The sequence below is a fragment of the Mustela erminea genome, chromosome 3 (genome assembly GCF_009829155.1).
Source record: "Mustela erminea isolate mMusErm1 chromosome 3, mMusErm1.Pri, whole genome shotgun sequence".
Taxonomy (NCBI): Eukaryota; Metazoa; Chordata; class Mammalia; order Carnivora; family Mustelidae; genus Mustela; species Mustela erminea.
In genome coordinates this window covers 66,060,147-66,072,811 of record NC_045616.1, presented here as the reverse complement: position 1 = coordinate 66,072,811, position 12,665 = coordinate 66,060,147, and the positions used below count along the sequence as shown (strand labels likewise).

The 12,665-nt window shown below is 45.0% G+C and overlaps 1 non-coding gene across 1 annotated transcript; it reads left to right on the top strand.

Annotated features, from left to right (window-relative positions):
* The first annotated feature begins 7,346 nt into the window (after nucleotides 1–7,346).
* Nucleotides 7,347–7,453, top strand: LOC116587374. Its single transcript, XR_004284398.1, has one exon. It is a non-coding gene; the product is annotated as a U6 spliceosomal RNA (small nuclear RNA).
* Nucleotides 7,454–12,665: the final 5,212 nt, after the last annotated feature.

Below are 12,665 nucleotides of genomic sequence, written 5' to 3'. Positions count from 1 at the left end.
TATAAACAGTATAAATCCTGGGGTCTTGTATGTTACTAAGTTGGCCCCCCCAAGCATCTCTCACCAGGCAATGTGTGGTAAAGGGAAAGATCCTGTGCAATCAGGCCTGAATGCGAATACCCTCTCCCCGTTCCTCTCGACCACCCTTACCCCTCTCTCTCCAGCTCCCTCTCCTGCTCCCTCACCTTCTCAGCACCTCAAGCACACCAGAGCCTCCCAGCCTCGGGTTCTGCAGAGTGTCACAGCAGCTGTCACTTAGGGCTGTTGTGAAGATTAGGATAGAATATGGAACGCTTCTGGTGTGTGGAAGATACTCAGAGATGGGCAGTAGCTGCAATCTGGAGCATCTGGGATCGGTGTGGAAGGCTCCAGATTACTGGGAGAGGTCCTGCCCTGGCTTCTGCAGACAGGCCAAATACCTCCAGGTCTGGGGAAGCCAATCAAGGAGAAAACGGGTCTCTGTAAAGGGCATCCACCATGCATCTGGCCCTATACAGAGATGCTGGAGCAAACCACACATCCAACCACCTAACCCTGAAAGCCCAGATGGTGTGCAGTTGGGCTCGGGTGAGAGGCCACGCCTTTCTTTCCACAGCTAAGGACAAGGGACAGCTGAAGGCTAAACACTGTCCTTCAAGACTCTTGCCTCCTGTCTAGAACCTCGAGAGCAGAGCCGGGAGTGGCTGGTTGTTATGGCTTGAGTGTCTGGCTATTTAGACTTGACTCTTCATGAGAATAAATTCCAAATAATGCCCAGCGGAATGCACGACCCAAAGCATGGATTGAACTGTGGTATCACTGAGGAACCACGAAGAGATTGGATATGGCAGCTCCAAATTCTTTTCTAGCCTCACAAGGCCGGAGGCTGCCCAACATTTGGGGTTTAGAAATTGCTTCTGGAATGGCCCAGTATGGCTGTAGGTTTCTCTCCTCCCTTGGCTGGGCTGTTACACTGTCTTTATGGGTTTTTATATAGCCATATACAAGCTTTTGGTGAAGTTCTGATTTTTTTCTTTTTTTTTTTTTTAGTTCCTTCTTCTTTTTTCTCTACTGTGGCCACTGAACACAAGAAACAATGGTCCAAATCCCCAGGAGGATTGAGAACAGCATCTCAAACAGATTATTTGTATAGCCACTTTCATAACAGCATTATTCACAATAGCCAACCAGAGTAGAAGCAACCAGAGTGTCCATGAAACCGATGAATGGATAAGCAAAATGTGTGTTCATCAATGGAATACTCTTCAGCCTTAAAAAAGAAGGACATTGTGACAAATGCTACAACATGGATGAACTTTGAGGGCATTACGCTGAGGGAAATAAGCCAGTCACAAAAAGACAAACACTGAATGACGACACTTACAAGAGATATCCAAAATATTCAAAGTTACAGAGACGGAAAGTAGCATGGTGGTTGCCAGGGGTTGGGGGCGTGGGAATAAGGAATTGTTTAATGGGTGTAGAATTTCAGCTTTGCAAAATGAGAAGAGTTCCGGAGATTGGTTGCACAACAATGTGAATGTACTTAACCCTACTGACCCATGCACTTAAATGGTTTAAATGTCAATTTCACGTTGTATGTAATTTACCACAATTAACAGTTTTAAAAAGAAAGAAACAATAATGGTGGTAGATGAGGTATAGGATAAAGCGAGCCCCGTTGGGGGGTGGGGGGCCATTTTTATGCTTCCCAGCTGTTCTAGTGGCAAGGCCGCGTACAAGAATACTTGACATTCAAGTGTGTCTCAGCCTGAGCCTTTGCAAAGAGGGGAGCCGTTCTGCTCCACAGCCCATGGCTGCACCCAGCGTCAGTCAGAATGTACCGTTTCCTACTTAGGTTCCACCCGGGTCACTGAAGCCTTCTCTGCGTGAGACCCCTGAGCCCACGCCTAAGTGACCCACTGTCAGCACTGAGGTATGAATACTTCGTGGTGGTTATCCACTGTAGGAAAGATCACATACAGCCCCTATTTCCACTCTGACTGGTTCAGACCTATAAGGAAACTTGCCACCAAGGAAGCAGTGGATAGAATCTTGTCCTGCCACTCACTCAAGGCCACAGTCACTGCAGAATGCTGCCGCTACTTCTTTTTTTCTTTTTTTCTTTCTTTTCTTTTCTTTTCTTTTTTTTTTCTTTTTTTTTTTTTTCATTTCTAACTTCCCTCCAGGCCCCCCAACAAATAGCACAGTAGCATTGTTCAGAATGGCTGCCAAGGGGTCAGGCTCCAGAAGCAGCTTTCCTGCCCTTTATTCATTGTTTTGATGAGAGCACATTCTTTAACTCTTCCAGCATTCATCTTAGCTAAGGATGGTGATATAGGTCCCTGTTTGGGTTTAGGGAGGATTAAATGAGATTCTGCTCAGGAGCCCTTATCCCAGAGCCTGCACACAGGAAGTTCTTTATAAATGAGGACTGATGCTCTTCTCTGTAGCCAGCTGAATCCTGCCCATATTCCAAGTCCAAGCTCCAGCCCCTTCCACTCTGTGAAGTCCTCCAGGAGCCCACCATGAAAAAAAAGCCCACCAGGAATTCTTCTAAAACACAAGTTATCTGCACCCTTCGTCTTTTGGGGCAACTCTTCAGGGCTCAGGCCTCATCAGGCCCTCCAAACAACAGGATACAGAGCACTGAGAGCTTTCATTCTTAGAACTCCCAAATATACAAGAATCATAAGTAATAGCTTGTGGATTACACACAATCACGGATAATGCAGGGGCTCAAAACATGGCCTTGTTCATTCCTGTAGCTGGGATAAACTTTCTTGTATTCTATGATTCGAGGTATACCAGAAAAGGCTGCCACTCCCCACACCTGTGTAGAGGTCCCTTTTGGGGTTCATCTGTCTCCCTGCTCCCTCTTCTTTTAAATGTAAAATCTTTGCAGCCAGAGAGTTCATACTCGCCTTAACCCTGAGTGAGTTTCCTGATTTTTCTGAGATAGTATTTTTAATTGCAAATTAAAGCAAGGGAGATGAATCCCAGAGAAGACCTAATCTACTTTATAATCAATCTGTCTGTTCATTCTGCCCATTTGTATACTCGTTCAGTGAGCATTTTTTGACTATCTCCTGTGTGCCAGGCACTGTTTGCCCCTGCAGGGCTGGTTCTGCTGGGAAAGCCCTTTCCAAGATTCTGAGCAGGGAATTCTCCAGTCTTCCAATGCTTCTTTGGCAGCCAGTGTGTCAAATATCTCTGAATGGTTATAAGGGAAATACAAAGACATTCAACCGAGCAACTTTAATTCAAGGGCAGTGATTTATTTATATCTTACCCTGAGTACCTCCTGTGCTTCCGGCCATATGATAGGTTAGTAAGGTTAAGTGGATGGATGGTCGGTCGGTTGGTTGGTTGGATAGATGGATGGATGGTTGGATGGATGTTGTAGATAGCAGGAGTGTTAATTGGAGCTCCCCAGAAGCAGATTCGGAGATAAGGATTTGAGTGTAAGCCATTTATATGCCACGCGATCCCAGGAAGCGTTGATAAGGGAGATGGATAAGAGAAGGAAGCCAACAAATGGTGTGTTATCAGGCAGGTTATCATTCCGATAAGCATCTGGAGACTTACCAGGCATTGAACACGGAATGTCTGCCCAGGCTTCCTTTCTCCCTGCTTAAGTGAATAGCCACGGAATTCAGATGTTCTAAACAAGTATGAGAATGCACAAATATACATGTTTGTTGCCTTCATATAAGGGAGCATCTTCTTTACCATCCTTTAAGACCAGGAACTTCCTGGAGTTGGCCCAAGATCTTGGTTGTGAATTCAGTATGTTTTGTGGCAGGTTTAAGCAAAGTTTCTACAAAATTTATCTTTTTCATATACAAAGAAATGGGTTTGTTCAAAGTCACTCACATATTTCAGGACAGTAGATACTTTTAACACCATCTGAGTTCATATCCCATCATCACTTCTTAGCTCCATGACCTGGAGCAGGCTACCTGAACCCCCCTTTGCCTCAGTTTTCCCATCTGCAAAATGGCAGTAATAATATCATGTATCTCAATAAGGATGTTGAAGTGATTAAGTGAGGCTATGCTTGTTAAGTATTTATGAGCCACTAGCAAAGAATAAGTGCTCAATAAGTGCAAACTATTCTTATTATTGCTTGGAATGCATAAAAATGTATGCTGGGTGAATTTTAAAATTCTAATTCTTTTAACATTATTAAAAACACAACCATAATGGGAACATACAGATGGATAAAATAATCTGGGCTTCTAATAAACATTTTGAGCATTTGTTGTAAGCACTCTACTAAGAAAAAAGATGATTCAGGTTCATCATCTAATGTCGACAAAGCTGAAATTAAAAACTTAATTATGCTAATTTAATCCTCTGGTGTCAATCCTTAAAGAGACCAAGACTTAAGGGTATTTGAAACTCAGCTTTCCCAGGGAGGACATACAAAGAAAACGCAAGATTGGGGCACCTGGGTGGCTCAGTCAGTTGAGTGTCAGACTCTTGATTTCAGCTCGGGTCATGATCTTAGGGTTGTAAGATTGAGCCCCACATTGGGCTCTATGCTCAGCAGGGAGTGTGCTTTGGATTCTCTCTCTTTCTCTCTCTGCCCACCCCCAATAAAGAAATAAATCTTCTAAAAAAAGGCAGGTTTAGAAAAAAAAAAAAAAGAAGAAAGAAAGAAGAAGAAAATGCAGGTTTAGTCAGCTTCTCTTGGTATACACTGGGAAAGATTGATGGGTGTCTTGTGTTTGAGCATTAAACTCTCATTGGTTAGATTTCCATGACCTTCACATCTTGACATTTAGGGGGGGAAATTAGATCTTTTTCAGCACTGTGCTCCATATCTATTCGATAGATGACCTAGAAATTGTATTCAGCTCCTAGGAACTGTGACTTCAAATATTGTTTTAAATCAAACAGATTTTTTTCCTTTTACAAAGTAAGTATGGAGTTAAACAATCCAAAGCAAATATGGTGACTACAAATATCATGAAGGACCTAAGCTCCTTCCAGGTCCTAAGGTCTGATCTCTGTCCTGATGCCTATAACATGGATCCTGGAGCTCCAGTCCTCACTTCAGTGCTCCAGGTAGCGAATGATGATGCAGGGAAAAGACAAGTGGGACCTTCTGGCTAAGTCATCCCCCTTAAAAAGCTTTCCTTGTAAGCCCCACTCAATGACTTCTGATTATATGTCATTGCCTATATATACCTCTATAAAGAAGGCTGGGACTTTTTAGTGGGTATCTTACCAACCCAACAATATAGTGATTCTGTTAGTAGAAAGAAAGGGAAAGATCATACTGCTTAGAGATCTAGCAATCTTTGCTGGTGTGAGCTCTTAATAAACTTGTTCAGAAAAAGATAAAAGGACAGGCGCCTGGATGGTTCAGTTGGTTAAGAGTCTGCCTTCGGCTCAGGTCATGATCTCAGGGGTTCTGGGATGGAGCTCCGTGTCGGGCTCCCTTCTCAGTGGGGAGTCAGCCTGTCCCTCTCCCTCTGCCCCTCCTTCAGCCCCTCCATTCATGCTACTGCTTTCTGTCAGTAAATAAATAAAATCTTAAAACACACACACACACATTAAGTACATTAAGTAGGGGTGCCAAGATAGCTCAGTCAGGTAAGCATCTGACTCTTAATCTCAGCTCAGGTCTTGATCTCAGGGTCATGAGTTCAAGCCTGCATTAGGTTCCGTGTCAGACGTGGAACTTATTTAAAAAAAAAAAAAAAAGAACAAAAGAAGAAGGAGAATAAATCACCTGCACACTCATCCCTTTGGTCTTTTCTGAGCTCCTTGGGGCCAGAACTGTGTCCTATTCATCATTGTGTCGCCAAGGCCCACCTCAGTACCTAACACACAGTAAGTGCTCAAGAAATGGGAGTTTGATGATTGAACTAAAGACTGAAGTATGGATATACAATAAGACTGATTGTACACCCTTGTGCACAAATCCATCTCCTAAATCCAGATACTTGGCCTTCAATGAACTATTATCACAGCTACTCGACAAGAGAGCATTGTAATTATCTTCATTTCATAGATGAGGAACCACAGGCTAGGTGAACATAAGTGATGTGCCCGAGGTGAGACATTCTCAGGGCGGGGCCTCGGGTAACACCAGATGAAGTCACCAAGCAAGCCTACAGAGGTTCTCCCATCAAAGTGAAAGTACCCAGTGCTCATGGGAGGAGCAGGGCAGCCTCAGCAAAGCAGGGCCGCTGGACAGCTTCCTGCTCTCTTAATCCCCTCAGCCAGCCTCACTGCCTCCCACACAGCCCTGGCCTGCGTGGCACCAGCCCTGCCCCACAGGCCACAATGAGTTAGATGGATTAGCTAATTTTCTTCCTGTTTAACAGATGAGGACATTGGACTCCCACAGAAGCTAGGCTTCTTATCTGGGGCTGCAGAGCTCAAAGAGAGGAAAGTGGAGATTAGAACCAGGGGTACCAATTCCCAGTCTGGTGGGAAATGGGACCCCACGTTTCCATCCACGCCAACTTCTCAAATTATCAGTGTGATTGTCTGGAAGCAGGACCAAGATGAATATTGCTCTGCTCAAGATACATCTTTCCACCACTCCCAGTCAACACATTCCACTCCTGGAACGTTTGCCACTGAGGGTGCCCAGTAGAATTGCTGGCCGCAGATTTCAGTAGCACTTGGGAGAGAGGAGGCATTAATAACAATTTGGGGGTGAGCTGCATTACGGACATCGCCACCCCTCCATTTGCTCCTCTAGGAGCAAACAGTCCAGCCTTGGCCCCACAAATGGAAGATGCCAGTAGTAGTCGGGTGACCAACCATCCTGGTTTGCCCAGGTCCATCCTGGCTGAGGACTGAAAATACTGCATTCCAAGAAATTTCTCAGATCCCAGCAAATAAGGGCAGTCATCCACCCATCATACCTCTGTTGTTTCTCATGGGCCATACATTTGAAGACTTTCAACAGAACCTGGAAGAAGGGGGAAATGGGGAGGAGCCAAATGCAGGAACCAAATGGAGGAACCATCTATCCCATTGGATCCAACCCAGCAAAGAGTGACTTGTTGAGTGCCACATTGATGACAGGCACTGCACCATGTCCTGCCTGGACGTGGGACAATCACTGTTCCCTGGGCACTCACCCCACACCAAGTGGAAGGGCTTCTTGTGGATGGACACTTTAATCCTCACAGCACCCCTAAAAGGTAGAGCCTTATTATTCTTCCACTCACAGAGAGAGGTCTGAAGCACAGGGAGATGAAGGAGTGTGTCTGAAGCTAAACAGCAGAAACACGGTTTGAGCCTAGCAGAGGGACTCCAGGGTGTGTGTCCTCCCTTCTTTGCACTGACTCCCAGAGGGGAGGTGGAGGCTCCCTCGTCACTCAAGAAGCCACAGCTTGGTGCTTGCTTTGGCAGCCCATATACTAAACTTGGAACGATACAGAGAAAATGAGCATGACTCCTGAGCAAGGATGACATGCAAATTCATGAGGCATCCCATATATTGTGCTGTTCCCCAGGGAGCTGCCCGCCTTTGTGGATCAAGTCAGAGGAAACGATATGAGTCAAAGCCCAACATGCGGCAGTGAATCATGCAATTGTGACATTTTGCTGAGTGTTCCTGTAAAGCAGTCTATGACATGTGAGCGAAGCTGAGTTATACCTGAAGTTTTATTTTTTATTTATTTAACATTTTTTATATTTTATTTTTTCAGTGTTCCAAGATTCATTGTTTATGCACCACACCCAGTGCTCCATGCAATATGTGCCCTCCTTAACATCCATCACCAGGCTCGCCCAACCCCCAACTCCCGTCCCCTCCAAAACCCTCACTTTGCTCCTCAGAGTCCACAGTCTCTCATGGTTTGTCTTCCCCTCCGATTTCCCCCCACTTACTTCTCTCCATCTCCCAATGACCTCTGTGTTATTCCTTATGCTCTACAAGTGAGTGAAACCATATGATAATTGACTCTCTCTGCTTGACTTATTTCACTCAGCATAATCTCCTCCAGTCCCATCCATGTTGATACAAAAGTTGGGTATTCATCCTTTCTGATAGAGGCATAATATTCCATTGTATACATGGACCATATCTTTTTTATCCATTCGTGTGTTGAAGGGCATCTTGGTTCTTTCCACAGTTTGGCAATTGTGGCCATTGCTGCTATGAACATTGGGGTACAGATGGCCCTTCTTTTCACTACATCTGTATCTTTGGGATAAATACCCAGTAGTGCAATTGCAGGGTCACATGGTAGCTCTATTTTTAATTTCTTAAGGAATCTCCACACTGTTTTCCAAAGTGGCTGCACCAACTTGCTTTCCCACGAACAGTGTAAGAGGGTTCCCCTTTCTCCACATCCTCTCCAACGCTTTTTGTTTACTCTCTTGTTAATTTTGGCCATTTTTAACTGGTGTAAGGTAGTATCTCAGTGTGGTTTTGATTTGAATCTCCCTGATGGCTAATGATGATAAACCCTTTTTCATGTGTCTGTTAGCCATTTGTATGTCTTCTTTGGAGACGTGTCTGAAATTTTATGTGCAAACATGACATTTCTACCTGTCTCAGAAATGAGAAAATGTCAACTTGAAAAGAAGAAGCCAGTAGCCTGGGAGGCAGGACAAGGCAAAGGCTCAGATCCCTGAAGGAGTAGTAACGATGTTGTGTTGGTTGATGTTCTACAGAGCAGTGGTCATGGACCAGGTTTTGCTCAAACTCTAAGGAAAATGTCTCATTTAACCCTTATTAGCTGGAGGGCAATCATCTCCATTTACAGAGCATTAGGCTGGCTGAGAGAGGTCAAGCACCTTACCCAAAGTCACACAGTTGGGTGGAGCTGGGATACAAAAACAGAAGTGTAATTCCATGAGTGGGCAGAACTGGGCGGTAGGTGGGATCGCAGGCTGTTACCGATGGGCAGGCTAGATGAGGGCCAGCTGAGAGCCACAGACTACGTGCCCTGGACATCTAGCCATCCCTGACTTTTTATTTTTTTCTGTGTCTGCCAAGAAGTACAGGACTCCAGTCTTGAGCCCTGGGCTGTGCTCCGCTCGCAGCCCCCAGAGCCGCTGGCGGCCACCATTGTTTTGCCAGACGATGAACCAGTGGCCACCCTGAGAGCTTCACAAAGCAGCACAGAACTCTCGATCCTGCCACAACGTTATTTCTTTTAAGAATAAATGCCACAGCATGGTACTATTTTAGGAAGCAGCTTTCCACACCCACCCCAGCCTGTCCCTCAATTGTTGGTGTTCGCTTCCTGCTCCACTGAAAGGCTGAAAACACATTCTCTGCCTCCACACAACCGAAGCAGGCCCTCGTCAGGCCCTGCCCTGTCACGGAGCTGCACGCTCGGGTTATTATCACTGCATAACCCACAGGCGTGATTAGTACGGACGTATTCCAGAAGCAACTGATTTAAAAATCATTCACGGGGGGCTGCTACCTGAGAGCACACGCTGCTCTTTTGCCCACAGAGCTCCCCTGCCTGCAGCGGTTCTGGGAGCTCCGCCCTCCCCCTGGAGAGCTGCACTGCAGGCCTGCAGGACACAGGAAAGCTTTTTTGAGAGGATCCCTGCTCCTTTATCAGCTTGTACTGAGTGAGAGCATAACTGAAGATTCTAAACTGTGGGCTGGTCTCTGAGAGGGGCCGTTTTATCCAACCATCAAGAAGAGAGTGGGCTGTGGTGAGAACTGGGTTCTTTAGAAAACAGAAGGAACCCCACTGCTTCACTCACAACCAAAAAGGGGGAGGTTAGACCCAAAGCAGAGGGGAGAGTTACCTCTCTGCAGAGAAATAAAGCCACCCTCGAAGGTACTAAGGCCATGAAGGACCCTAACCTAGTGTGTATTAGAGCTAGAGAATCTGGCAGAAAATCAGTGATGTCTGCCCTGATGGAGCAGAGAACACCGGAGCTCATGTGTGATGCTGATGGTGATTAAAAGCCATGATCAGCATTATTTACCACACACTGGGCACTCATCTGATTAGTTGACACATGCATTTAATATTTGTGACAACCCTGTGAGGTTAAGTTTTATTATCAGCTCCAGTTTACAAATGTGGAAAGTAAGGCATAGAGAGGTTAAGTTTGTTATTCCAGATCACACAGCTGGAAAACGGCAGAGCTGGAATTTAAACATGGGAGGTCCAGGGAAAACTGTGGGAGCATGCCTACGGGGTATTTTTAGGGGTGAGTATTATAAAACTGTGAAGTATTATGAGGTTCTGGGTGATTACTAGCCAATTGTAGAATATGAGTGTTGGTTTTCCTTTCTTATAACAAAGCTGCCTTCAGGGCCTGTACACAGGTGGCCAGAGGCCCAAAGCAGTGCTCAGTAGAGAGAATTCCCCAGGTTCTAACTGGGAGCTGGAGCAAGAAAAGTGTGTCATCTCTGACGTAAAAGTATCTAACACCAGGTTACCTACAAATACACTGAGCTGCCCTCCTTCAGGACCTGGATGAAACAACTCTCTTTTATCTTCCCAAACCAAAGGTTTCCTTCATCTCTGCAAAAGAGGCAAAAGAGCAGGAGTCACCCCCCACACACACAACCCCAGGGCTGAAGTGGAAGAGTCCTGACTGGTGGCCTCAAAAGGATCACACTTGCGTTTGTTTCTCCTGTGACCTTGTGCCTTCTCCTTACTGGCCCCCGCCCAAATCGGGCCCAAGAACAACGTGCCCCTGGTTTGCCAGGGCCCTGCTTCAGAGACCAGCTCATTGTCTCCTGGGGCGGTCAACATGATGTATCTCCACGCTCTGAGCAACACTCTGTTCACCTCAAGAAAGAGCCCCGGAATCAGAAGCAATATTCATGATCCACTTCCAAATTTAAAAACCAGGTTACAAAGTCGTATGTAAGTTGTGATAGTATTTGGGGAGGAAAGAATAACAATGACAGTTAATGTTTGTTGAGGGCTCACTGTGTGCCAAGCACAATGCTACCTCTTCTGTTAATCTTTAGAGCAAGACACTGAGGCAGGAATGGCATGAGGTGGATATAAAAACCACTCAAAGTGAAGTGACAGGGCCAGGAATGAAACCCAGGCTGATGGACCACACGCCCCTGTTCACATCTCCGTTTTACCTTTCAGCCTCCCGACTCACCTCGTCTCAAGAATGTTTATAAAATAAAAAGCCTTCAAACAGAGAGTGAGTTACCCCCTCAGAGCAAAGGGCAGGCTTGCTTACTGGCCATTGGAAAAGCTCTACATTCCTTAAGCTCAGGCTTCTTCTCTAGAATGCAACCCACCAGCTGTGCAGGTGTCCCCTGGCCCTGGCACTCTCACCTCATGAGAAGCAGGGCTCAGGGAACATGCTCCGCATTGCTTGTCCTCTAGCTGCTGCAACTGCCATGAGTAATAAGCTATTCTTCGTTTCTAACCCAGGAGTCTCATGTCTTTTCCCGGCATCCATGAAACTTGCAGCCTAACCCATTACATTGTAAGGAGGGTAACATTTGAGACACGTCGTAGTGTGTAATGCTTAGCCAGTGGTTCTAAACATGATATACTCCACTGTTCTCAATCGAAGGAGCACTCTCTATTTTATTCCCTCAGCCGAGGTCTCTCATCCTGTCATGATTTTTTTGTGTGTGGATAATTTTGATGAATTATGAGTGAAAAAAAAAGTGTATACCAGTCACCATACTCCTTCTGCGGAAAGTAAACTAAGGGATAATCCCATCAGCCATTAGAAGGCAAGAATCATGGAAGCTCGAGGTGCCTTCATGAAAATGGTTAGGAATCAAAGGTACAGATCAACAGGAAATAAGGGATTGGTTAAAATTCTCTGAGATAAAAAGAGCTCTAAAACACATTGTGCTTAGGAAGCATTGGTCAAAAGTTGCAGAAAGAATTGAAGAAAATAAAATAGCCTATGTATGCCACTGAAAATGTGTCCTCACTACAAACGTGCCAGGAAGACCAGCTATCACTGATTTCACATAGAGTTTCTACCCCTGGGAATGCATTTTCTAAATAGGATATGCCTTCATTCCAACATATGAAACAGATAGGTACTAAAGAATTTGTAAACTGGAGTCTATCTCTAATCCCAGATCTGCAATTGGACAAGAAAGCATGTATAAATGTGGCCATATCGAGATTTTTGTCCTAAAATATTGCTGGAGAAAAAAAGTTAATTATAAGGTTTAGTCCAAAACGTTTCACACAACTACTGCCTTAATTTTTTTCCAGCTATGGGAAGTCATGACCGTGTTACAAATAATAAGCTCTGAAAATAGAGCATTCAAGGAAAGAATTTAGTAATCAAAATGCACGGCAAGATTAATCTGACTCAAATTTTCCAGTACAAACAATCATGGTGCTACCTGGTAACCAGGCATAAGCAAATCATGTAAATGAATGTAATTAGTATGACTTTGATACAAAAGAGAAGAGTTTGCAGTTCTTTTCTGGTCTCTCATTTTTAAGACCCTTTACTCTAACCTTATGCATTCTGAAGAACACAGAAGGGTACACAGCAAGACTTCCACATTACAGTACCAAGGTTTACTGGCTGGGAAAAGGGGGCCCAAATTGAGTTCCTTCCCATAACCGCTTTTTCACCTCAGCATGGAGAACTGGTGACACACTTCTGAAACAGCTGGGATGCCCTCAAGCAGTAAGAGTGTTAGGAGCTCAGTCCTGGGACTGAGTGGCAGCGAGACTCATACATACTCAGCCCAATTTTGCAAAATCGAAGAGCAGATGTCA